The following is a 27829-nucleotide window of genomic DNA, read 5'->3' as shown; positions in this document are numbered from 1 at the left end:
GTGAACATGTTTTGTTCCCATTTGAAACTCAATAACTGTTCTTAAATATTCCAAATAAAAAACTAAACAATGAATTAAAAATTGCATGTTGTGTACATTTTTTTATAATAATAATTAAAAAAATCTCACCACATGGGGTTACTTGTTTATTTTTTTCTAAATGAATATGAACTGTCCGCGGTATCGGCAGGGTTTCTGGAATGAAATAGCCCAGTTGAGGCGAGACGCCTGCTATATAAACTTAGGCTTGAATTGTCAAAATAACTGACGACATATCTTCCTTTTATCCATATTTTCTTGCAGCTAAATAAAATTAAATGATATTTCTGTACGTTGAAAGTTTTTGAGTATCAATAGTTCAACAGTTATAATATAGTATAATATTTGTATTATAGTATAAGATTCGCAAATGAAATCAGGTACGAAGTCGGCTTAAGTGAAGTGTCTTTCAATAATCGAATGCTACTAAGGTGTCATATAAATAACCATTACAAGTTTAAGTTGTAATGGTATGCATTGAATATATTTTGTTTTATTTATTATTTCCTCCAACGCCAGTTAACATACAAATTCAATTAAGCATCAACCTGTACTGTATCAATACGGTAATTAACATAATTTAACACAGTGAAAAAGTATCCTATATATTTGGAGTATACTATAAAAATCATAAACCCACAAAAGTTGAAATAGGGGCGCAATTATTAGAACTACTGTATTTTTGTTTTTATAACTTCCCAATGTTTAAAATAATTGAAATTTGAAAGTCGCGTGCCTCATGATTTATGTAAAAATTCTAAATAAATTTCTTAAATACCAACCATTTACAGGGCTTAAAGTGGGGTTGCAATATAGACAAGACATATATTTAGTTTTTCATTTTCCCGATGTCCTAAAATGATGACATTTTATGAACGTTTCTTATACTCTCAAAAGACGAATAAGAGTTTTTCGTAAAGATCAACTACCCATCCCGGTTGAAATTAAATTGAAACCTCCATAAACACTACATTTTGTTTTTAAACATAATATATTTTGTATTTTAAACTGTACTCGAAGTATCAAATTTGAAGCACATGTGTATTATTCCCTCGACTAACAACCGATACCTTGAAATGTTTAAACAGAAGTAGATAAAAATGGCCGGAGTTAGAAGCATTGTGACAGATTTTGAGTTTTCAGACCAATTCTTTGACCAGACAACACTACTATAGCACCGAAAATACCTTAGACCAGAAAAAGATTTTTATAATTTTTAATTTACGGTTTTTGACCAAAGAATAAATTTTTACCTATGCATTTATATATTATCTTGATTGGGTCCAAAATGCTAACGCTGACACACTCCCAAAAACACCTTTGACCAGAGTTATGAAAATATGTTTTGACATGACATGTGTTATGATTAATATACCGTAAACGAGAAATCTTCTTCAATAGCTAAGTCTGAAACAAGAACCGGTGAAGATTGTATTCACCTTTTGAACTCCTCTACAATATAACCAGTAATAATACGTACTATGAACATGTCTACTTCCAATTCAAAATTAATATACCCAGATATTTTTTAATTTACAGTGAACTTTTTTGTTTTGTTGGTACTCATAAAGAGTTCTTCAATTTCCGAGTTCAGGACCTTAAAACATTGCTCTTTCAACAGAAATTGTAGATACTAATCAATTCAGCAAGAGATCAGAATATCTTCCAATGGTAATCAATAATTTTCAAGAGTGTTTATTTTGCTATTATAAAGGATATGCCTATGATTTTATCCAATAGAAAATCGCGTGCAAAGCTGTGAGTAGCTGCTATTTATTTTATATTATTTATTACGTAAAATTATATCACGACTAATTCCTATACTTTTATTGGCGATCCATGGTTAACCACAAACTGTTTATTTAATTTAACAAACATTAAAATATATACGATTGTATATATTAGACAAAACTTTTAACCCTAAATCCGTAACATACTCTTAGTACAAAATAAATTAATATAAAACGCTGTCAGAAGAAGGAAGTTAAAACATAAGATGGTAGCGAGGAGTTGAGGAGGATTTCCAGTCCATCTTGGTTTGATATTACGACTTGATACCGCACATTTTATCCTGTCAGCGACATGACGTTATATTTGCCTCGATACAACACTACAGTAGGTTTCAGAATTTTACTTTCTTATACTTCTTTACACAGTGCTAAAGAAAGAAAATTATATGAAAATATAAACATATTAAGTAGCTTTTGTCCAAACTAATCATTAATACGAAATATTTTAAGTATACAAATACAATTAATATTCATCTATGTATAAATTCATGACCACATCCACTTTTAGTGCGTCAATTTCTTTTTGCAATGGTTATAAGCTGTAATTGCATCATTTAGGAAGCTCGTTACGATACTTGATGTGGGCTAATTTTATCTTGTAATAAAACAGGATCTTGCTAGATTATTAACGTGATATATTTATATATGGATTTTAATGTTTGAGTCTGTCTTAATAGTCTTTAAAACTCTAAGGGTAGCAAAAGTAACTTTAACTTAACTTTCCATTTTTCAGATAAAATGCGTTAGAGCTTTTATAACTTACTTGGTAATAGCCACTTAACATAACTTTATGTAAAGTCGGCTTTTAGAATTTTAAAGGGCCTTTCTTTAAATTAGCGAGTTGCCTAATTTGAAATTAATAAGCAGCAGTTACTTAAGTTAGGCTTAGTATAAAATTTTGATTTGATTTTATAACGGTTTAAAGGGATATAATGATAGTATATTGCTAAAATACTTAGAAAGTTTTGAAAATTAAAAATATATGAAGTGTACTTTTAATATAAGAGCTAGTATAATATATATTTAAAGGATGAAGTAGAATAGATCTTCATTTAAAAAAATTAATAATCCCTAGTATATAAAAATAGCGCGTTTTGATGCGATGTGTAATACGGATCTAAACACTTATTAGTTTTTTTTGATATTTTAAAAATTGGCTCTTAAAATAATCTACGATTAAAAATAAGTGTTTAAGGCTATGAAAGTTTAGAAATTTTAATTAAAGTTTTGAAATATAACCTGCTTCCAGTAAAGTTGGCTTTTAATATTTGCGATTTCCGAGTCTATCTAAACGGGTGATCCTACTGATGTCCACTTTTCTCAACTCCTTGTGCATACTTACTCACTCATATTCCTTCAATTTATCAGTCTATGTAGCATACATAAGTACAATGATTTGCTCGACACCAAACTCCTTCGATAGCTCAGTTGGTAGAGCGGTGGACTGTAGAGTGAAAGATGAAGCTGAAATACATAGGTCGCTGGTTCAAATCCGGCTCGAAGGAAATACTTTTTAACAAACCTAATTAGAAAAGTTTTAGTTGGAAATAAGTGGTATATTAAGTCAATTAATGTACATCGATTATACCTCAATGGCTTTGACATTAAAAATTAATTTTGAAGTGTCTATTTGATTGGTTATACTAATATAGGGTGGTTTCCAAGTGTTATATTCATCAAATTCAATAACTAAAACAATTCTAGCTATGTTTATTTTGTTGGGTTTCAATGAATTTTAAAGGGAATTTCCTGAAATTAGAGGTTTTAAAGTTATAGGCAGCAGCCATTTAGTTATTTTAAGCTAATTAAAAAATGCAACTTTGTTTATTCACTTGATTTTATAATTATTTAAAAGTGTTATAATAATAATATATTTTTTGAATATAATATAAATGGTTGTAAATTTAAAAAGTAAAGAACCTATTTGTGACAGTAGATATAACATATTTGTTTTTATTTATTCTTAACTTTATAAGAAAATGTATATATATAGTAAGAATTGTTATCTAGTCAACTAGAACCATTCAACAGGTTAATTAAATTCCTTCCATTTATTGGCTTGTGAAGCATCTACTCGTATATGTACACTGTATCACTCGACACCAGCTCACTAGGCAGTTCTGTTGGATGAGTGGTGTTAAAACATGTAGGACATAACTGTAAATATATCTCTTAAAGTTATGAATTAAAATGTCTTAACATTATTTTTCGATGTTTAAAGTGTGTTCGAAAATTCAACTCTGATTTGCCTATATTTGTTTCTGCCCTCATAATCACCATTTAATACAGACCTATGGTCAGTTCATAGTGATTGGTCTTTGGAGACGACCTTTTGTGACCTTAATTATTTAATTCAGTTTCATTAATACAAGTGGTTTTTGCACCCCTGGTTTTTGAAATGCAATTATCAGACAGTGAGCATTGAGTTGACACATAGAATACTTGTTGTGATTACTGACTTCTGAGCGTTACAATGTTCTGGTATCATTAGTTTATTTTAACGTAGATTATAGTTATGAGTTTGTTAACCACCCAAGGAAGAGATCAGATTTGAGATCTCGAAACGTAGACTAGTTTTAATGATTTTTGGTATTACTGTAGAATGGCAAATGTCTGAAAAAAAACTCGTTTTCTTAAAACACATTAAGAATGAAATAGATGGTTTATTTGCTTGAAGTTTTATATAATATTGTATTGTCAGAATCATATACACTTATTATATCTTTATTTGCTGAATACTTTATAATGCATAGTTAAGAAAAAATAATAAAATTTGTTACAGTAGGCTAATCAATATTATTCCTGTGCCATAAAGAAACCCATTATATTAGAAAAGGTTATAATGAGACACAACTCTTGTTAATAAATATCAATCTATCAGCTAGTCTTAGCAAGTAAATTACAATTCGTTAATAGAAGTACAGTGATGTGCAAATATTTATTTACTGAAGAGAATACAAGTTAATAGTTCATACGCACAGATTATAGTGTAATATACCTTGTCTAAACCAAGCTAGTACTAAGATAGTTTAGAAACAAGTACTAAATTTTTATTACATCAGTTTGAATTCTAATAGGTGTACACCACACCACGTGTTGCTTAACAGGATTCGTTGAAGTTCAATTCGAAATTTTAGATCTTAGCTCATTCCATTAAGGACAGACAATATTGTGGCAAAAAATGTTATTAGAACTTAACATGTTTGCTACACCTCTACAACGCACTATATGTAAACTTGATTTATTATTTTTGATGTTAAGCAATGTTGCAAACCGTTATAATAATTGATCCGCAGAAAATAAATGAAAATAAAATATTAAGAAATCCCATAACACCTAACATAGTTTAGGCAAAGCGTCCACACAGGAGCTGCACGCACTCTAGAAGATGAAAGACTGAGGATAATGCATTTTGACTCCTTCTGTGATAAGTAATCTAAAAACGGCACACAACAACGAATGGTGAGGTAATGGTGGCGGGTAATGGGCATGTACCTTCCTACGTACTGTATAAAAAAGATTGTAATCCTACAAAATAACATATTCAACAAAACACAGCTAGTAATGATATACAGTTACCACTATAAAACCACTAGACAGTAAAACAATAGCAATAGCCAAGTCTTTACTGCTCCACGATAACAACGCCGTGAACATAACAACTCTTAGGGGTCCATTGACAGCTACTTAGTGTTTATTGGCCATCAACACTTCATCGTTCGGTTTGTACAATAATCTTCAGGATTTCCACTTATGATGAAGATTAATACATCTAAAAATAATAACTTAATAAAAAACTACCTGCTAAAATTCACTTTAGCCAAGATCCATTGGACATTTTTCATTATATCGGTGCAGGAGTGTTTGTAATTCATTACTGATTATTTTAAATATCCCTTTATAAAACGTTATGTATGTTGTCATGCATTTTAAGTATCTAAGAAAACAGAGACAGACAATACGCCAAAGCAAAAAGAAGCTAAAATTTAGGAATCTATTTATCTCCGAAATAGACAGGTATTTAAATTGCTCAGTACAAACTGTGATTTAGATGCATTCCTTATTAACAAATCATCCAATAATGATATCCAGCTACTCCAAGGGGTTACTAGAAGGTGTTTTCTCCACTGCCTAACCATAAGCATAATTACATCAAATTTCACTGCCTTTCCTCGGAATATATATATATATATATATATATATATATATATATGTATGTATATTTGGTATTTGGTCTTCCGATCATATGTTTGCTTATTTAAACGCATATGTGACAGATACGGCCAAATACAAAATAATTGAATCGGAAAAAGTAAGCGCTCTGTGGTGTAATGGTAGCACATTCACCCGGCAAGTGAGAGATCCGGGTTCGACTCCCGGCGGAGCAAGTACTTTTTGTGATTCAATGTTTATTGAAATTAAATAAGGCTATTGCCATTTATACAATTTAATGTCAATGAAAGTCGTTTGACAGGTATTTGGTCTTCCGATCATATGTTAGTTTGCTTATTTAAACGTATATGTGACAGATACGGCCAAATACAAAATAATTGAATCGGAAAAAGTAAGCGCTCTGTGGTGTAATGGTAGCACATTCACCCGGCAAGTGAGAGATCCGGGTTCGACTCCTGGCGGAGCAAGTAATTTTTGTGATTCAATGTTTATTGAAAATAAATAAGGCTATTGCCATTTATACAATTAATTTAATGTATTTAATGTATTAATGTATTGAGCTATAGAAATGTTTGCATGTTACGTAGTTTCTCCTTAGCAAAGTGTTTGATTATGTTTTTATGGCTGAGCCTTTACGTAAGCTAACAACCTGTAGGATATCTCGAAAATGCCTTCATCCTTACGCTTCTAACGTAATGTAGACTTAGAGAAGAATTAGTTCGACGTGGTTTATGATTTGAGCTTTATTGTCGCCCATCATTCAGATTTTCACTCGTGGGCTACAAACATTTCTGTTCTCTCTGATTAGCTGTTTGTGTGTCTTATATATAGTATATATATATATATATATATATTATATATATATATATATAGTTTGTACAGTACATTAAATGTGGGCACTGGGAATTTGATATAACAATTTCAAGCATTTCCGTATAATTTGTCTTTAACCCAATACTTTTATATTTGTATAATTAGCCTAAGTACATACAAATATGTGTATATTTGGTTAAAATGAAAGGGATAAATATAATAAACAATTTATAATGCACTTGGTTATAGGATATATTACGTAACATTGTAACAAATTTACATACAAGCTTATGTCCATGTAGACATCGATGCGTAGACTTGAGAAATCAAGGGATTAAAGGGATCAAGGGATTAAATTTCTAATTGATCCATAGACATTAATGCATACAAATGTCAACTAAATTATGTTTTGGTAAAATTTAATGAATGGGCTCGAGCAGTCTAGACTAACAGTATTATTATCATAAAATTTAACTATATTTATAACAGTATTAAGAATATTCCATTAAACATATATTTCGCATTAGGATGGGATGATAGTGAATAAGTCGATATATTGGCTGTTAACAGTGGAGAGAGTTAGTGGCTTTTTGTTTAGTAGTAAATTTGGGGATAACTTATATATGGTGTAAATCAACTTGGTTTAAAACTTATGAAACATAATAATTAATAATAATAAGTCATTTCTAAAAGGAAACTGCACAGTTGCATATATAATTAAACAAAATTTGCACCATAATCTTTAAAATGTTATTTTTAGTTAAATTTTTCATTCCTCTTGTATTGCGATCAATGTCGCTTTAATATACAGCCAGATTTTGTTGCATGCTAAAAATAATTAATAAACAACTATAATGCTTAATTGACAGAGTTGGTTGGCTATTCTGTTAGATAAACGAACAGATTAATATTACAAGGTTTTTATCATAATAAACGTTTTAAGTTTTATTTATTATTTGTATCTTTAATTTTGAGTATAATAATTTTTTAAACTGTAAAAATTTGATGGTTCTGGATGTATTTGATTGGAATAATGTTAGTTTTCATAAATTTTACGAAACATGATTAAAAAATAAGGAAAAATATTAAATTACGTGACGAAGTAATTAAAAATTGCATAGAAAAATCCCATTATCGCAGTAAATTTAAGACGTTTCAGCTTTTAAGTGTAGTTTTTAAATTAATATTTTGAAAATTACAAACAGCTGTTTAATTTAAATTCATTAAAACTTGCAGCTAAAGAGGTTGTAGCTGACGTACGACATAAAACCCTCAAATCATGCTTAAGTCCTATCGGGTTGTTTTGTATATGTAATTTATAAGAGTAGCGAGACTTATCATCCTGATATTTGGCTCTCGTACAGTCCAACAAAACTTGGCTCATACTTGGTGTAAATCTCGGTCAAACAGTAACATTTCATTTTGACTGACTGTATTAGTAGTAAGTACACAACATTAACATTAAGATAATTTAATTTCTTTACAAATGAGCCTATCCAGAGTTGCTAAAGAGAATATAATAGAAACGAAATTTAATATCAGTTTATTGTCGACAAAAGATGGTTCTCAATATCGAGATCGTAACATTTTAACGATATAACTGTGTTTTCAGTAATCGATAAAGTGTGAAAAAAATAATTTCCTCAAAACCTGTAAGATTAGCAGCATACCTATGATAGAGACACTTAATGTGAGTTTAAAATTATTTAATTTACAAGTAAACTGTAAGAAACTTTCCAAGCCTTATACATATGATTTAAAGCTTTGAATCATGTTGTTGTGCATTGACCATGAAATAAACACGAGATCTAAGCCATTTTATATTAAGGTACACTGCCTAAGGTATTAAGGTAAGTGACTATTACAAATAATTTGAAAAGAAAATTGCACATACACTTAATTTATTATGTCTTGAACATCTTTAAAGTCGGTTATGATATTATAATTATGTACAGATTATTGGAATACTTTCTGCAAGGGTATTTCTCAGTACCCTATTAATGAAAAAAGAGATGTACAACAAAAGTCAGACTCAAACATATAAGATCATTATATTGTTCTAAATATTATCAAAAATTGCTAAAAATAGACAATACGAAAAATTTACGACAATAATTTATACCGGATTACTACTATAATACGTATTATTCTTAATATCCAGATAATCTAACTTATTAGAAAATATTTCATCTTACAGAGTACCACCATTCTTGTCAAAACCACCAAAACTAAAAGTTAAATTTAACACATCTCTAAAGTAGAAAATGCACCTTATTTGTTCTGAATATTTAAAAACAGTGAAAAAAAAATATTTGTGAAAAAACAGTTGTATAGATCACAAATAAGCTACTATTAAAAAAACAACCATGGTTTTTTTTAGTAATTTCCTTAACCTTACGTGAAAAATTGTAGTAAATTTTCTGTGACAACAAATTGAGCCCTATGAATTACCTTTAGTGAAAAGTTAATCTCAAGTCTCAAAATGAATATCTATATCTCAAGATAAACATCTTATGGTGCTATTAATTTTCTGTAAAAATACCATCAGGCTATCAGCAAATTTAGTTTTGAGTATAAGGCTTAAATTAAATTCAGGAATATAATATAGCCAATCGTATGTTTACAGTTTTGAGTACCCAAGAAAATATTTAAAAAAAAATTATGGGATCCTGAATGGGTTACGAAGGAAACAACATATTTAGGCATCATCACCTAAAATTAACGAAACTTTTGTTTAAAATGTAAATATCAAGAGAAAATGGGAAATTATGAATGTGAACAATAGTCTTGCTGTACGATATTTTCTTCCCTAAATGTTTATACGTCATTTGCGTGTTTGAATGTACTTATTTTTTTCTGATAATGCTTAGTGATAAATACAAAAAAAAAGGTAAAATACCTTTACTTGTAACCACCAACGGGACAAACATTGAGATTGACACAGTATACTGTAGACATACAACAATGGCAGGGCTGGGCTTTATAAATACCTTGTAATAATTACAGTTTGGAATGTTTCTCTGACATTTAAAATCATAGACTTGTTGTAAATTGTAGCTAATGTTGTGATAATTATAAAATGTTTATATAAAAATACACGTATCTGTTAGTGGATTCAATACTTTTTATTTTACTGAAATTGTTATATATGTAAAACGAATAGCGATTTACAGAATTTCAATAACTATGCAATAGCATTAAATTGTTAACACTACAACAAATATAAAGGGTATCAATTTTATCTATAACATCATCGATGCCTCAAAAACTTTGGGAAAGTTTAATTGGGGGAGTCTACCTCCTTTTAATCAGCAAATAAAAATACGTTGTTATAATCAGAAAACTTGGCTGCCATTTTCCAATATGGCAACCAACGTTGAAATGTTTTATTGAATATAAAGTAATTTTCTGGCAATGTTTATTGCGGCAGCTTTTATATTTATAAACGTGAGCTTGATAAAAAAAGATTTGTTGTAATTTGTGGCAACTACATTTGGATGAAAAAACATTATAAATCGCTATTTCGTGTAAATTCACCCTTTATAGCTGAAATATATGGCCTAAATTAACCTATATGTAGGTTTTATCTAACCTTTAATTATATGTAGTACTCGACTTTTGTTCTAATTAAACGTTTTTCCTAATCCTTGAGACTCGACAAAAAAAGACGAAGAATGATTGATTAAAAAATATAATTCTCTTTAAAGAAATTATGTTTGTAATTGTATATCTGTTATATTTCTGTAAGGGTGTATGAAAGATGTTAAAAAAGTTCCTGCCGAATTGTCTTAAGTCAAAACAACAATGGATTGTAAAGGGTAATGAATAGTTTTAATTACTAATGAATAAATTATATTTAATTTTCTTACTATCAAATCATTTAAGGCTAGGGGCCGGATAAAGTTTTGTATATAATAGACTTTTGCTTTTTTTACAGTATTTGGTTTACGTCAATGATTTTATTACGTACTCTCATTATTGTAAGAGATCAATAGCAATCCTAATACAATATGATCCATTACCACATCATTATCAGTTGATTCAGGTCCTTGAGGGATCCATCCCACAATGTTATCTGTCTATTTTAGCTTGACCTTAAGGTAAATAGAAGTATGTAGATACAATATGCTAGGAAAATAAGTGGTTTATAACGTAAATGAATATGAAAGTAGTTCAAAAATATATTTAAAATGTACATTTCATTAAAGTTATTTTTCTTATAAACCGAATTTCTTGTAAGATATTCACGTTAATTATTATAAAACATAATACAATATTTTGTATTTAAAATTTAGTTTTTTCGCTAAAGAATTCCAAATTGTGTTTTCATAATTTATTGGAGTAAAGTAATTTAGAAGTTGTATGCAAGCAGCTAGTTGTCACGTTAATTACAAAACTTTGCTGTATCCTGATTCAATCCTTAGATTACTTGATTATGTAACAGTGATTTAATAATACTAAACGTTTCTTAATACACGAGAAAGATATATATATATATATATATATATATATATATATATATATATATATATATATATATATATATATATATACTAGCAGACCCGACAGACGTTGTCCTGTACACACGTCTTTAATTCGAAAATTTTAAACTTTGATTAATCTGTAAAAATCTGGGCTGTTTTAATAAAAATGTCCATTAAAAAGTTATTACAATATCTAACTTCATCACATGTACATTTAATCACACTTCGACCAACCGATAGAGTGTGAGTGATGTGAAATGTAGAGGATGTTTTAAATGAAAACTTACTTAATCTGAAGGTAAAAAAGTTGAAACAAACTATTTTATAACAGGTATATTTTTTCAATTTACAACTTAATTTATCGTAATGCCATTGAATGTACAATATTTTTTGTTAATCCTTCAGGAGTATACACAAACAAATTAGATGATTTTCCGATAGGGCTGAAGTATAATAAGTGACCTCCATCACAATCGAATTATTGATATTTCTGAATAGCCTATATGACTACAGTACTATCCGAATTAGATTATAGTTATGTAAAGGCTGAAGTATAATAAGCGGCCACCATCACAATCGAATTATTGATATGTTTGAATAGTCTATCTAAACTACCGAATTTTATTATCTTTATATTTATATTTCTTGTGTGCGTGTGTATGGAGCTGAACTCCTCCTAAATGGGTGGACCATCTTGGAAAGTTTTACACTGTATCCAGCAGAATGCGCTACGATCATAGTTTCAAATGTTTTCTATTTTAATTCCAGGTTTTCCTGACAGTTTGTGCTGCTATCAAATATGTTTGTTGTTTTGTAACATCGTGTAATTATTGTGTGAGTGCTAATTGTAATATTACATTAATAGAGATTGAAGATGTTTGAAGTACATAAAAAACTATAATTATACTAAATAAGTATTCCCTATAGGTCTGAAGTACAATAAGTGGCCACCATCACAATCAAATTATTGATATATCTGAATAGCCTATCTAAACTACTAAAATGACGATCCAAATTATAGTTATTTAAAGGCTAAAGTATAATAAGCGGCCACCATCTCATTCGAATCATTGATATTTCTTAATAGCCTATCTAAACTACTAAAATAACAATCCGAATTAGATTATAGTTATTTAAAGGCTGAAGTATAATAAGCGGCCACCATCACAATCAACTTATTGATATTTCTGATTAGTGTATCTAAACTACTTAATTACATTCTAGTTTTTTAAAATTACAGTATAGTATCGAAACTGGCCAACAGAATTTAATTTATCTAATATACTAAATAATTATTCCCTATAGGTCTGAAGTACAATAAGTGGCCACCATTACAATCAAATTATTGATATATCTGAATAGCCTATCTAAACTAGTAAAATGACGATCCAAATTATAGTTATTTAAAGGCTAAAGTATAATAAGCGGCCACCATCTCATTCGAATTATTGATATTTCTGATAAGCTTATCTAAACTACTGAATTTCATTATAGTTATTTAAAATTACAGTATAGTATCAGAACTGGCCAACAGAATTTAATTTAAAACCAATTCCTACATTATGTACCGTATGACGATAACACATGGGGGTGGTGACTTCTGAGGTCGTAGTAATAAATACTAGAAATACAAAGTTTACTTATAAGTTCAGTTTAATTACGAAAACTTAAAAGCACCACTTTTAGATGGTAAAGGAAAAGTTATGTAATGCCACGTTGCTGCCAATTAGAATATAATAACTAAAAAGTATATCTTCTAGGTGGGCCTAAAATATCCAATGTTCTGTTGAATTATGAGTACAACGTTTTACTTTACAAAACAATAATATTTCACTTCCCTTCGCAATAGGTAGACTCACAACCCGGGTGTCGGCGTCTTGGCACGAGACATTGGAGCTGTAGTCTAAGAACGGTTATTTCTAGAAGAGGAGTAGAGTTGGGAAGTGGTAGCCATCTATTCGAACAACACGTGATATACATCAGCTACGTAAACTCGCCTAAAACAAATTCGCGACGGTATTAGCCATTTAATGATACAAATTACTATTTATAACAACGTGCTCGTCGCCATAAGGACGACGCCACAACATTTATCTATCTCCATCAAGCAAATAAAAGATCTTCAAGGGTAAGTTACTTTACTATTCACATCTTTACTTTACGTTACATTCATTTTATACGTTTGGCATCAAAGGGCTAATTTAATAATACGAAAAGATAAATTTTACTTACGGACAAAGCGCGCGAGGTCTGATGGGTTACGTAGTTGGGCTGCTACAAAGGGTTAGAAGAAAAAAATTCATACGCGTGCCAATTCGGTAGTTACTCCGCCCAATAATTTAGTTCCGGAACATTGGATGTAAAATAATATTATATTATACTGGCTGATTAGGTTGCGAAATTTACATTGTATGAAATTTAATTAACTAATTTACGGTTCAATTATTAACAATAGTTATTGACACATGTGATTCTCTATTAATTTAATATTACAATTAGCACTCACACAATAATTACACGATGATACAAAACAACACACAAATTTGATAGCCGCACAAACTGTCGGGAAAACCTGGAATTAAAATAGAAAAACATTTGAAACTGCGATCGTAGCGCATTCTGCTGGATCCAATTTAAAACATACCAAGATAAAAAATTTATTTATAAACAATACATTAACTGATCAATCGCTGCACACTTAATATTTACGAATTTCAGTTAAAAGTGTATTTGACTAAAACTTCCTATTTTATATCTGGATAACCTCTATTGATATTCCTGATTAGCCTATCTAAACTACTGTACCGAATTTCATTGTAGTTATTTAAAATTCCAGTATAGTATCAGAACTGGACAACTGAATTTAATTTAAAACCAATTATTTCCTACACTATTAACAATAGTTATTCACACATGTGATTTGTATGCTACTTAATTTGAACTTATCTGACCAATTTTGACTGCAGATTAAAAATATAAATTACAACAAATTATTTTAAATCCATTAGTTTAAAACTTGATTATCTAAAATTTTAACAATAGTTATTCACACATAGAAACACAACCTTTTAATGTGTATGCTACTTAGGTTATCTGAGGTAATGCGACCAATAATCTCTATTAATGTACTATTACAATTTTAGCACTCACACAATAATTACACGATGTTTTATTTTTTATTTTCTTCTTTTTGCCTGTAGGCAGGCCTTTATAAACTTATAACGCGGCCACGTATTACACTTTTTTTTAACTTCATTCTATTATATTTTAATGTTATTTGCCGTATTTACTTTTGAAACATGAACCTTACAAAACAACACACACACATTGATAGCAGCACAAACTGTCGGGAAATTAAAATAGAGAAACATTTGAAACTGAGATCGTAGCGCATTCTTCCAAGATCAACACTTAATATTTACTAAGAATTTCAATTAAAAGCTAAAACTTCCAATTTTATATCTGGATAATCTATCCTCCAAAGTGAGTACAGAATATATTGAAATAAGAAGTAGTGTTATTTTTATATGTTTATGCTTACTCTATGCTTTCAAGAGTAAAATTGATTAAACGTATGGCTGTGTTGTAATATTATATTGTTTACATAGAACAATTGGTGAAAATTTAACTTTGCAATCTGCATTAGACTACTGATCAAGCACTTTATAATAACGTAATCTAAATGTAAACAAATGTTTCTGCCTCTTTGATGAACTTCAGCTGAAAATATTCACAGCTGTTAAGTATCAGTTCACTTTGTATTACGTGTCGTAGCGCAGTCTGTCATATCCAATATAAAACACTCCAACATCAACAACAATTTATAATTAAAAATTTAATTAAATTTGACCGAATAAATAACTATAATGAAATTCAGTAGTTTGGATAGGCTATTCAGAAATATCAATAATTCGATTGTGATGGTGGCTGCTTATTATAATTCAGCCTTTAAATAACTATAATCCAATTCGGATAGTAGTTTGGATAGGCTATTCCGAAATATCAATAATTCGATTGTGATGGAGGCCACTTATTATACTTCAGCCCTATCGGAAAACCATCTAATTTGTTTATGTACACTCCTGAAGGATTAACAAAAAAATATTGTACATTCAATAGCATTACGATAAATTAAGTTGTAAATTAAAAAATATACTTGTTATAAAATTAGTAATTTAAAATTACAGTATAATATCGGAACTGGCCGACAGAATTTAATTTAAAACCAATTCCTGCACTATTAACAATAAGTAGTTATTCACACATGTGATTTGTATGCTACTTAATTTGAACTTATGTGACCAATTCTGACTGCAGATTAAAATATGTAAATTACAACAAATTATTTTAAATCCAATTAGTTTAAAACTTGATTATCTAAACTGTTAACAATATTCACACATAGAAACACAACCTTTTGATTTGTATGCTACTTAGGTTATTTGAGGTATGCGACCAATATACTCAATTCAATAAATTTGCAAGATGAGTTCAATAACTTTAATAAATAACTATAGTTTTTTATGCACTTCAAACATCTTCAATCTCTATTCATGTATTATAACAATTAGCACTCATACAATAATTACACGATGTTATGTTACAAAACAACACACAAATTTGATAGCAGCACAAACTGTTGGGAAAACCTGGAATTAAAATAAAAAAACATTATGGCTGTGTTGTAATATTATAATGTTTACGTAGAACAATAAATTGGTGAAACTCCATCTTTGCAATCTGCATTACACTACTGATCAAGCACTTTACAAATTTAAAATATGAACTTTCTAAATTTTAAATGTGAACAAATGTTTCTGCCTCTTTGATGAACTTCAGCTGAAAGTATTAACAGCTGTTAAGTATCAGTTCACTTTGTATTACGTGTCGTTCGTAGCGCAGTCTGGCGGATCCAATGTAAAACACTCCAACATCAACAACAATTTATTATTAAACAATTAATTAAATAACCTATTTAAATTGGACCGAATTGTGAATCTAAACCATTCTCGGATCCACCTGAAGACACACAAAAAGTTTCATTTAAATCGGTCCACCCGTTTAGGAGGAGTTCAGCCTCATACACACGCACACAAAAAAATATATATATAAAGATATATATATATAATTAGGCCTACTATTTAGAAATTTAGGATTATTATATCTGAATTTTATTTCTATGTTAATTTTGAAATAGTCATATTCAAAAATGTTTTATAAGTAGTTATACTCTATATTAGCAATAGTTAATAACATATATAATTAATATGGAGTTTATTGGAAAGATATATACTTAATAAAGAAGCGAAAATACAAAGAATTGCTACTATCAATTTAGTATTACCTATATAAAAAAATCATACGCATGTAGTAAAAAATTATATTTCTAAAGTAATGCAAATTAAAATTAAAATTTAATTTTATGAATGGATTTGTGATTGCTTCTAACACAATTTTAAATTCAATCCCCGTTTGAAAAGTGGACCTTTTAATGCGTAGTTGATAACTAATTAACATAATCTCTTATGTAAACTAATAAAATTTATGAAATTGTGTTACATTTAATTTAGCTACAAAAAATTTTCAGCAAATAAATTATAGTATGTTAAATTTAATTTTTCCACAGTATACTTTAGTGATAAATATGACTTTCTGGGAAAAAAACGCGTTGTTTCTAAAATTGTATGATGAAATTTATCCATTCGTATACTTAATTAAATTTTCTTATTAAAATTATTAGTAATATGAAATAAATTTGAGCAAAAGTTTTTTGATATGGTTAAATTTTAATTTATTTTTCTTTCATTTAACACGGTGTAAAGAACTATAAGAAAGTAGAAAACTGGAACTCGATGTAGTGTTGTATCAAGGCAAACATAACGCCATGTCGCTGACAGGACAAAATGTGGGGTCAAATATCAGGACAAGCTTCAATATCAAACAAAGATGGACTGAAAATCCTGCTCAATACTTCCATGCCGTTTTATATTTTAAGTTTCTTCTGCTGACAGCGTTTTATATTAACTTCCAAAAGTATGTTACAAATTTAAAATAGTATATTTGCCTAATATACGCATTCGTATAGAATTTAACTTTTGTTAGATTAGCTGAATCGTTTATGGATAAATTCATAACCGAGGATCATCAATTAAAACCCCCGTAAGTAGTTGCAATATCATTTAAACTAATTTATATTTATTAAACAACTAGCAGCTACTCGCGGCTTTTGCACATGATTTCTTATTGAATAAGAGGTACGTCATAGGCATATAATTTATAATGGCATAATACAAGTTATTGATTGTCAGGATAATATTCAAATCTCTTGCTTAATTAAAGAAGATGTAAAATTTAAGTTTAAGAAGCAACTTTTAAGGCACGTGATTTGCACAGAATTACTTATTAAATAAGAGGTACGTCATAGGCATATAATTGCATTATAAAAAATATTGGATGTAATAGGATAATATTCAAATCTCTTGCTCAATTAAAGAATATATAGAATTCAAGTTTAAGAAGCAATGTTTTGAGGCTCTGAAGTCAGAGATTGAAAAAATCTACATGAGTACACAGAGAAATACACGAATTTCAATAGAAAATTAAAAGCATATGATGATTAAATAGCACTCTAGTACTCTTAGTGAAATCACTCTTGCTGATATATAATAGCCTATAGGCCTATATTGTTTTTGAATCGAGAGTATACATGTTTATGGTAACTATTATTTCAGTGTTTGTTGCAGATTGCATCAAAGGTAATCAACATTTCCACAGGATCTTGTTTCAGGTGTTTTTGGCGTCAAGTCGTGTTCACATTGTGGTCCCAAACTAGAAAATAAATAAATAAATAAATAAATTTATATATATATATATATATATATATATATATATATATATATATATAAATAGGTTGAATAAGTTTTCTTCAGTCAAAAAGCGTATACTTATTTTGAAAATAATATCCTTCCGGTAGAAGGTATTTCCAGCGCTATATTAACATATTTCTGGTCAAGGAAGTTAGTCTGGAAAATATATTTCGGTCATAAAGCGACTTCAGGCTATTGCAAACTACTTCCTGTTGAAGGGGTTTAGAGTAGTGGTTATCAGTCGAGTATTTTTATCAGAAATAATGAGATCATAACGAATGTGTCTATTAAATTTCATCATTATAGGACATCAAGTAGTCGAATAATAAAATAGAATTCTTGTTAAATTTCGACACAATTCCAACCCATGTAAATATTTGTTAAAAAAAATTCATTTAAATTTTCTACGTAAGTCAGGTGGCGCGTGTGTGTCAAGTTTCATGTATTTAGGACATTGGGATGTTAAACGTATTGTACTTCTAGTGTTCTAGTGTAACCACATAATACAGTGAACACCAATTAAAGTAATAAAAAATTCACCATTGTTGAATTTATACAATTTATTGAAAGTTGAACATATAAGATAGCTCTAAAGATTTCTCAATGTGCAATTAAATTGCTAGGAATGCAATTTACTCGTATAAAGCAATTTAGAGTAGAGTTGGAAATAAATTTAACAAATGTTAAACTATTTATACGTAACAGCGTAGTATGTATAATCACATTAAACTACACTTAGACTTGAAGAATTTTCTAACTAAAACTATATCACACGTAGAAGAGAAAACCTAAAGGAATATCATTTAAATGTCACTTAGCCGAAAGAAAAACTCAGATAAGCGAAGAGCTGTCGTCAGTTGTTGTGACAATTCTGGCCCAAGTCTGTATAACGGAGATATCGCCTCAGTTGGGCTTTTCCATTCCAAAGATCCTCGCAGATTCCACTCGTAGTTACAAGAAAACAAACAACTAAACTCATGCGATGAGATCTTAGCAATTAATCTTATCACACAATATATCTAATATGCAATTTTCATTGTATTGAGGCAATTATGTAAGTTCTTTTATTCAAGACTAGTGAATGCATAGCCAATGGGAATCAAAAATATTTCACCGAATTTCTTTACATCACACTAACGATAAAAATCTCTTTACATAATGTTAAGTAGCTATATTTTCTCTTACCAACCACTATCCTTTAAGTGAGAAACGTTTTTTAAATTTATATTTAATTTATAATAAATTATAAAATCCCATTTAGATTATCTTTTAAAAATTAAGAAAACTCACTCAAAAATTTGTAGAATATATTCTGTGGAACATACTGCAGTACTTATCGAAAACATGTGAACTGAGAAATGTCTTTGCTAATGTTAAAAATATTGCAAAAAAATTAGAATGTATACATTTTACACATATACTAACATCAAATGCTATATATAATGAATAAACCCTATAAACCTATTTGAAAACACTCAGTTCACCCATAATAGATTCAAACAATCAACTGCCTTTTTGTATGATTGTCTGTCTGTCTATAAATCCGCAGGACATGTAAATAATAAATCAGCTATAGATTTTGAGTTTTGAATACAAGCCTTGAATAACACACAATCATGCTATTTTTTAATCGGCCTACTGAATAACAATTTTTATTTTTTATTGCGTATTAGTTGTCTTTGAAAATGTGAGGTTAACAAAAGAAACATTTACACAACTTTCTTCTGTTAAGATAAAGCGTAGTAGAGCCGTCACAAATTACTTGCTAATAGCATCCTAAGTTCACTTAGTATAAAGTTGGCTGTGGAACTTTAAAGGGCATTCTTCACAATAGTAATTTAACTAAGTCAAATGTAATAAAGAAGCAGCCATTTTGTTAATTTAGGATAATTAAAACAATTGTAGTATCCTAGTTTACTCTTTTGATTTTGTAATTAAAAAAAATGATGTAATATTAATATTATTATTGAAAACGTTTGAACATTTTACAACTAAACAAAGGAAATTTAATCCCAAATGGGTAAGGCAGCTGATGTACACTTTTCTCAACTATATATATATATATATATATATATATATATATATATATATATATATATATATACAGGGTGTATATATATATATATATACAGGGTGTATATATATATATATATATATATATACTTACTTTCTCGAATTCCTTCAATTAAGTTGCCTGAGTATCATACATATGTACAATGTTTCACTTAACAGCAGCTCCTTCGATAGCTCAGTTGGTAGAGCGGTGGACTGTAGAGTGAAAGGCAAGGCTGAAATCCATAGGTCGCTGGTTCAAATCCGGCTCGAAGGAATAAATTTTTTGTAGTTACATGCTAGTTTACAATTAAAAAGTATGTGATTCGTCAATTTAAATTATACTAAGTTTAAGTTTAATACGTTTTACAGCTAGTTTAACTTCTAAAATACATTTTAAGTGTTTATTTTATCAGATATATAATTATAGAGTGGTTTGCATATCTAGTTTTAAGTACATATAATGGCAAAAAAATATTATTATATTAGCTATGGTAATTTGGTTGTTTTTCCAATGAATCCATATGATATTTCTTTACACTAGTGTGTGAACTAATTTGATAGTAATATGAAGCATCCATTTGTTTAAGATAACTAAACAAATTGGATGAATACTTGTTTATTCTTCTAGTGTTTATAAGTACGTAAAAGTGATTTTTATAAATATATTCCTGAAAAATATTAATACTATCTGTAAATGTATAAATTAAAAACAATAATTTTAATGTTGGAAGTAACTTAATACTTGTGTGATGTTATATCTCCTGATTTTTATAGGATAGGCTACTGTATTTATGGATATCTAACCAATTAGAATATTTATGCAGGCTACCTAATGTTCCCTCCATATATTAGCCAGTGAATAATATATAACAATAATAACTCACTCTATACCAGCTCCTTCGATAGCTCAGTTGGTAGAGCGGTGGACTGTAGAGTGAAAGTTGACGCTGAAATCCATAGGTCGCTGGTTAAAATCCGGCTCGAAGGAAATATTTTTGAAACTTATTTGTTAATTTTTATCAGGCAAGTAGGTTATTAATTAGGTTAATTAATGTAGATCTTATTTTAATGGCAGAATGTTTAAGTTCCAAATACATTTTAAATATCCATTTTACCAGTTATATCAGTAAAGGATGGGTTACTAATATTGTTTCATCACATGGAATAGCTTAACAATATTGTGAACTAGAGCTTTATTGTAAAATAAAACAGTAACTTGCTATGTATGTACAGGATTTTGAATATTGCTCCTACATGTCAAATGCAGTGTCAAATAAATTTCAAACCACTCAAAGCCTGATAAAATCGTCGGCTTTGAACGGCTTACTGTGAAAATAAGAAATAACAACAACTCAATTTTGTGTTAATAATATATTAATGTAACAGTGTTATTTAGTGCAGGATAATTGATGAAAAATAATTATAAATATATATAAGTGGGCATAGAAATAATCCACTTAATTAAATAAATGAAACAGTTTCAAGCACAAAATATTTACTAAACAATTAGCCTGTGAAGAATATATAACTAACTATAACGACTCATTCGACACCAGCTCCTTCGATAGCTCAATTGGTAGAGCGGTGGACTGTAGAGTGAAAGTAAAAGCTGAAATCCATAGGTCGCTGGTTCAAATCCGGTTCGAAGGAAATATTTTTCAAACTTATTTGCTAATTTTTATTTACTAAAAAAAGTTTGCACTCCATTTTTACTCTAGTTAATAACCTCGACGAAGTGTGTATAGTGCCAAAATCTTTGTTTGTTTCTGGAGGTTGCTTATGACACAAATAAATAGCAATTTACTATTAATGTATTTATGTAACTTTTAACAATATACTACAAATCGTAAGGAATAAATCGTGAATTGAAGGCAAAACTGCTAGTTTCACAATAAAAATCTCTTATTTAACATTTGGCAAATGGAAATCTTTTACATAATTACGCAAAAAGTTATTCTTTATTTACATTTCTTCTTTATATAAGTTAGTTAAAAAAATTAGGAATTTAGGTACAATAATATAAAATCGACTTAGTGGTCGAATTATATATTTTAATAACCAAAAATGATAAATAATATTTATGGATTTCTAAAATAAAATTGGTCGGTAAATTTATTAAGTCAAAGTTAGCGATTAGGGAGGAAAAATGGACCAATCAAATTATCACCCAGAACACCAAGCCATACATTGACTGAAAATGTATGTTGAAAATGCCTCGTCGCAGTTTCATGTGGGTTGTCGTACGCCCAAGTAGAACACGTGTTATATGGAATGGGTACAACTGTACTTCATGAAGTGTCCGCCATACGCTTGACTGGCAAATATTTAACTGATGTGATAATCGTCTGGTGCTTGTGGTTGTTGATAATTCTACAGCATTTATTATTGCTTGTTCATTATTATAGTTCCTTGCGCTACGTTGACGACCAGTATCTATTCGCTTCGGTTTAAAGCTACCAGTTTCTCTAAGTCGTCTCTCCACAGCTTCAAATGTTTTGCGATCAGGTGTTCTTCGATGTGGAAAAGTATCACGATATTCCTGAACTGCAGCTAAACCATTCTTGTTAACTTTGCCGTAAATCAGTATCATGTCCGTATACTCTTCAAACGAATACATACCATTTACATTATCTGCCATTATTTACTAAGATAATTACATACACTTTTATAAAAATATTTAATAAAATATTTTAAAAATAAATATTTAATAAAATATTTTATACACTTGTATAAAATATTTCCAAATAATCACAGGATCTCACAAAATACAATCTTCACACGCCACAATACAAAAGCCTCCATAAAGGTTATACAAATATTACTTCATGAACTTAATTGTTGATCAGCTGATATTGCCAACCTTTGCAAAGAAAATATGACGATAAAAAGTGTTGAATAAATGATCAGCTGTTACTCACAACCTAAACATTAGGTAATATTTTATGCAGATAAGAATATGCATTTTTGTGCGTCTGTTTTATTTTTAAATAAAGCTAAATTTCAATACCTATTATTATTTTTTTTTCCTAAGTAATTCACATGAATCTTTTCAGAATTAAATGTTCTACAAATATGTTTAAGAAAAAAATTACCTTTATTTAACATTTATGGAAGTAATATTACGTTAAACACAAAAATGTGTTATTTCTTTGCACCAATTCTTGTGTTTTTACGTAAGATATCTCTGAAAGTATTGCACTTACAGCTCTGGGACGAATTTTAATAAATTTGTCAGATATAAAACATAAAAAACAATCGTATTTGTATCTTTGTAACTACCTTTACCATTTTTATACGGCCTGACTTCACCAAGGGTTCTGAAATCCGGGCGAAATCTTTCGCTAGGCGTAACTCGCTAACGAAGCGTTCCCGGGCATATGGTTATATGAACTTTTTTACTTGTTTTTAGCTATAGAATAAGCTCCAGAGAGATTGCCGTTTAGTTTTGAATCACCCTGTATATATATAAATATATATAATATATTAGGTTTTTAATTATTGGTGAATGAGATACAACATTTTTGGTTTTAACTTTGATTTTAATTTGATTATTTGAAACTTTAGGTTGATAAAGTTAATCTATTATTACTGTATTTGCTGTACAAACCATACCATTCATGTGCAATATATGTTCTATCTATCAACTACATTCAATATCTTCGTTAGTTGGTTTACAGGGGAAATAACTCCTGTCTAAATTACTGAATCCAAAAGCAAACACAGAAATGTGTCTAGTGTAGCCCTCAGAGTAATAATATTGATACATATTGACCAATTAATCTCATCATTATCAACAGCTTGGGGTCGTCGAGGGGCCTGTCCTTAACCGCAATGGGACCAGACTACTGCTTGACCTCAAACTTCATGTCCTTCAGTAATATTGTATGTAGATGGATCAGGCTAGGATAGTAGGTAAGTTTAAGCTCAAAGACGTTTTTCACTATGTGTTGATTTTTGCTTGTTTAATTTTATGGCACATGTAATCTTACCACCTAAAGAGGAAATAAATTCCTCCTCGAATGAGAAACCGTATTGTTTAATTTTTGAAACATATAGTGATAGAACATTTTTTAATATTTTTAAATAAATAAATACCAAACTTCACCTCATCACCTCATCGAAGAGTAATCAAGCGCTTCACGCCTGAATATTGAGATAGCTTGTTAATAGTAGGAGTTACTAATATAACGTCGTTAATACGATGTAACATTTACAGTCCACTGACGATAGCTTTTAAATTATATAAAAAAAACTCCAAACGAAATGCATATTACGAAAATTATTACCTTAAAACACAATAAAGTAACTTTAGAAAATAGAAGATACACATTTTAGTCAGAGGCTCCTTTCTTCTTTGTATACTTTAAAATATGTTCTATATTATAAATAGAATTTGGCTCTACTTAGTCTTGTCTAATATGTTATGGAAGCCAGCAGAGACAATTAATCATCGTGATTGATATACTCTATGTGTCATATTATATAAAATAACTTTATGTTTGTATAAACTTGCTTTTCATGCTTGAACATATAATTAAAACAACTCTTTATGCCACAGCTAACACTTTAGGTAGTGGGAATTTTTAGCAGTTATTACTAAGAGATCATAAAATAAAATTTCCAAAAAATAGATCTAATAAAATAAAGCTTTTTTCTAATAAATGTTTGATCTATTTTTACCCTGCTATCAGTAAATGTGGATAATCATTTTAGAGATATTGTAGGCTGTAGGATACACATAAGAGTGCCTGGTTTTACAATTGTATATGTTCAAAATAGTTTTGCTGTATTTTAAAATATTCCCTAATGTACTTCTTTAAACATATTTAAACCGTTTTGTGTTATTTAACCAACAGTAGATTAGCTGTTAAGCAGATGAATAGTGTATGAGTTGAGACGATCAAGAACAGTTTAGTGTAATCTAATATCGTTAACGTACATGAGGTACTCTACTCGTAATCGTGCTCAGCCGACCGATAACAGTTTAGTGTAATCTAATATCGTTGACGTACATGAGGTAATCTACTCGTAATCGTGCTCAGCCGACCGATAACAGTTTAGTGTAATCTAATATCGTTGACGTACATGAGGCACTCTACTCGTAATCGTGCTCAGCCGGCCGATAACAGTTTAGTGTAATCTAATATCGTTGACTTACATGAGGTACTCTACTCGTAATCGTGCTCAGCCGACCGATAACAGTTTAGTGTAATCTAATATCGTTGACGTACATGAGGTACTCTACTGGTAATCGTGCTCAGCCGACCAATAACAGTTTAGTGTAATCTAATATCGTTGACGTACATGAGGTACTCTACTGGTAATCGTGCTCAGCCGACCAATAACAGTTTAGTGTAATCTAATATCGTTGACGTACATGAGGTACTCTACTCGTAATCGTGCTCAGCCGAATAATAACAGTTTATTCAGTCAGCCGCTCTTCTTATATGGTTGAGAGGGTCAACCAGTTTCTTTTTTTAATCTAGTAATACCTAAATTAACAGAATGGTTCAATACTGGCAACGGGATTTATTTTTTAGCTGCCGGTACAATTAATATGCTTAACCCTCTTTAACTTTTGGATTATTCTCTATCTGAATTGATCGTTTTTTTATTTTAATTTTAACTAAAATAAAATAAGAAATTTTATACATTAATCACCGGACAGGGCTTTCTTTGATAGGCGTTTAGATGCCCGTTCGCCTGTATTTCTGCTAATCAGTCCCTCCGTATATGTGATAACTTTTGATACATAGGTCCTAGAGACATTTGGTGCATGTGTACCTTTTGTAATAATAGAGAAAAATATTATTTTGTGGTCAAACGTGAAAGAGTAGTCCATTTCAAGATAATAAAGGATAGGATAGGATAGGATACAAGGTCCAAGGTCCAACAAATATAGAATACGCATTGAAAGACTCCATGCCAATGGTGATGTAACAAGGAGGTGTTTGTCAAAGGAGTTATAAGATGCAATGACCACCAGCGCACATCAAACTGATATAATCGAGATCGAGTATTACGAACCTGGCCAAGAAATGTGATCTCTCAGTTCATCACCTGATCGCCCGTCGAACACCTCCACTCCCTCTTCCACCATCATCTTCGGCGCTGGTTTCATCGCGTTATTGTAAAGCATTGACTACTAATACTCCTTCTCAGACAATTTGTATCATCTCTTTTGTTGTAAAAGTTAACATTATCTCAGCATAATAGATGTCTTCTTTTTCGAACTAACAGTTAATAAAAAATTGTCTTAGACAGGCCTAAGGCTTGTGACTGAGTTGGATATAATAAACGAGAAAAATTATTACGTACTTTTGGGATACTAAATTCAACCTTAAATGTATTGTTGAATTAAATTATTTCAATTGCAACATTCCGCAAAAATATACCATCAGCGGTATATTATTGGATAAGCTAGTTTTGTTATTTATTTTTAAATTACTTAAATGTTAAAACTAATTGTTAAATAAATATTATTCTGCATATAAATTGCCCAATACTCATATGTACCTATCCATGGAATATCTTTAGTTAGAAAACTCATATCACAATATTTAACTGTGTTTTAATATTATTTATGGAAAATTAAATTTTTATTTTCTTTCTAATATTATTATCTAGAGAAGTTCTATGTATATTAATATTTGTATAATACGAATATCAGCTGTAAAAATATTTGCAATGCAAGCCGGGCGCTATCGATTTGAAAAACTTTATATGATAAGAAATATTGACTTCACCAACTGTGCATCGTCATTGAAACACAAACGCACTCGTGTCTGCGAAATAAAACACACACATATTGTGAATTCTTTTCACATCAGCAAGAGCACATACGATACCCAAGCGGAAAGGATTCTATTGCATTTTCTGAGCCAACAAATTCTGGAATTGAATACAAATTGGCTTTTTTCAAAGACTATTTACTTTGAAATGTACCAAAATGTTTCTAAAAGCTGACTGCAGTTTGTACTGGACATGCTACAACTATGAATCACTTGATCCTCACAGTTATATGCATTGGATTGACTTGTATTCAGAACAAGTTTATATTATAAACATGTAAATATTATTGGTTGTCATAAATAGGTATATAAATGTACTTTATAATAATGTAAGAAAATTTTAAATTTATGTCCCACGATCGGACTCAAAATTAGAAAAGTAGTCAGCAAAAAACAGCATAATATATTTGAATTATAATAATAAGTAGTAGTGGCCTATTTATACAACCTTATATCACTTAAACATATATATGTATAATTTTATCAAGTTTATAACATATTGTAAATAAAATTAAATTGCATAATGTGTTGCTAAACGCATATCTTGAGAAGGGCTAGTCCAAGTTGACCAACACCTGTTGTAAAATATTGGTTTAAAATTCGAAAAATGTTTATCTGTAGAGAGAATTTGAAAAGTTACCTCGAATGTTTTGGAATTCGGAAGAGAAATGCTAATGTTTATGTTTAGTGATCTAAATTAACAGCTGTTGACACTTTCAACTTATGTTCAACAAAGTGGTTGAAGCATCTTTTCACGATTAATTGTAATACAATATTATTGATTGATCAGTTGCGCAATCTAAATATCAAAGACAAAG

The 27829-nt window shown here is 29.6% G+C and overlaps 4 non-coding genes across 4 annotated transcripts; all 4 read left to right on the top strand.

Moving 5' to 3' along the window:
• Positions 1 to 3242: 3242 nt before the first annotated feature.
• On the top strand, positions 3243 to 3334 carry Trnay-gua. The gene is given in 2 exon segments: positions 3243 to 3279; positions 3299 to 3334. It is a non-coding gene; the product is annotated as a tRNA-Tyr (tRNA).
• Positions 3335 to 20402: 17068 nt separating this feature from the next.
• On the top strand, positions 20403 to 20494 carry Trnay-gua. The gene is given in 2 exon segments: positions 20403 to 20439; positions 20459 to 20494. It is a non-coding gene; the product is annotated as a tRNA-Tyr (tRNA).
• Positions 20495 to 21116: 622 nt separating this feature from the next.
• Trnay-gua lies at positions 21117 to 21208 on the top strand. The gene is given in 2 exon segments: positions 21117 to 21153; positions 21173 to 21208. It is a non-coding gene; the product is annotated as a tRNA-Tyr (tRNA).
• Positions 21209 to 21778: 570 nt separating this feature from the next.
• Positions 21779 to 21870, top strand: Trnay-gua. The gene is given in 2 exon segments: positions 21779 to 21815; positions 21835 to 21870. It is a non-coding gene; the product is annotated as a tRNA-Tyr (tRNA).
• Positions 21871 to 27829: the final 5959 nt, after the last annotated feature.

The sequence above is a fragment of the Homalodisca vitripennis genome, chromosome 5 (assembly GCF_021130785.1).
Source record: "Homalodisca vitripennis isolate AUS2020 chromosome 5, UT_GWSS_2.1, whole genome shotgun sequence".
Classification (NCBI taxonomy): domain Eukaryota; kingdom Metazoa; phylum Arthropoda; class Insecta; order Hemiptera; family Cicadellidae; genus Homalodisca; species Homalodisca vitripennis.
The sequence above is the reverse complement of the archived record's forward strand: the minus strand, read 5'-3'. Positions and strand labels throughout refer to the sequence as shown.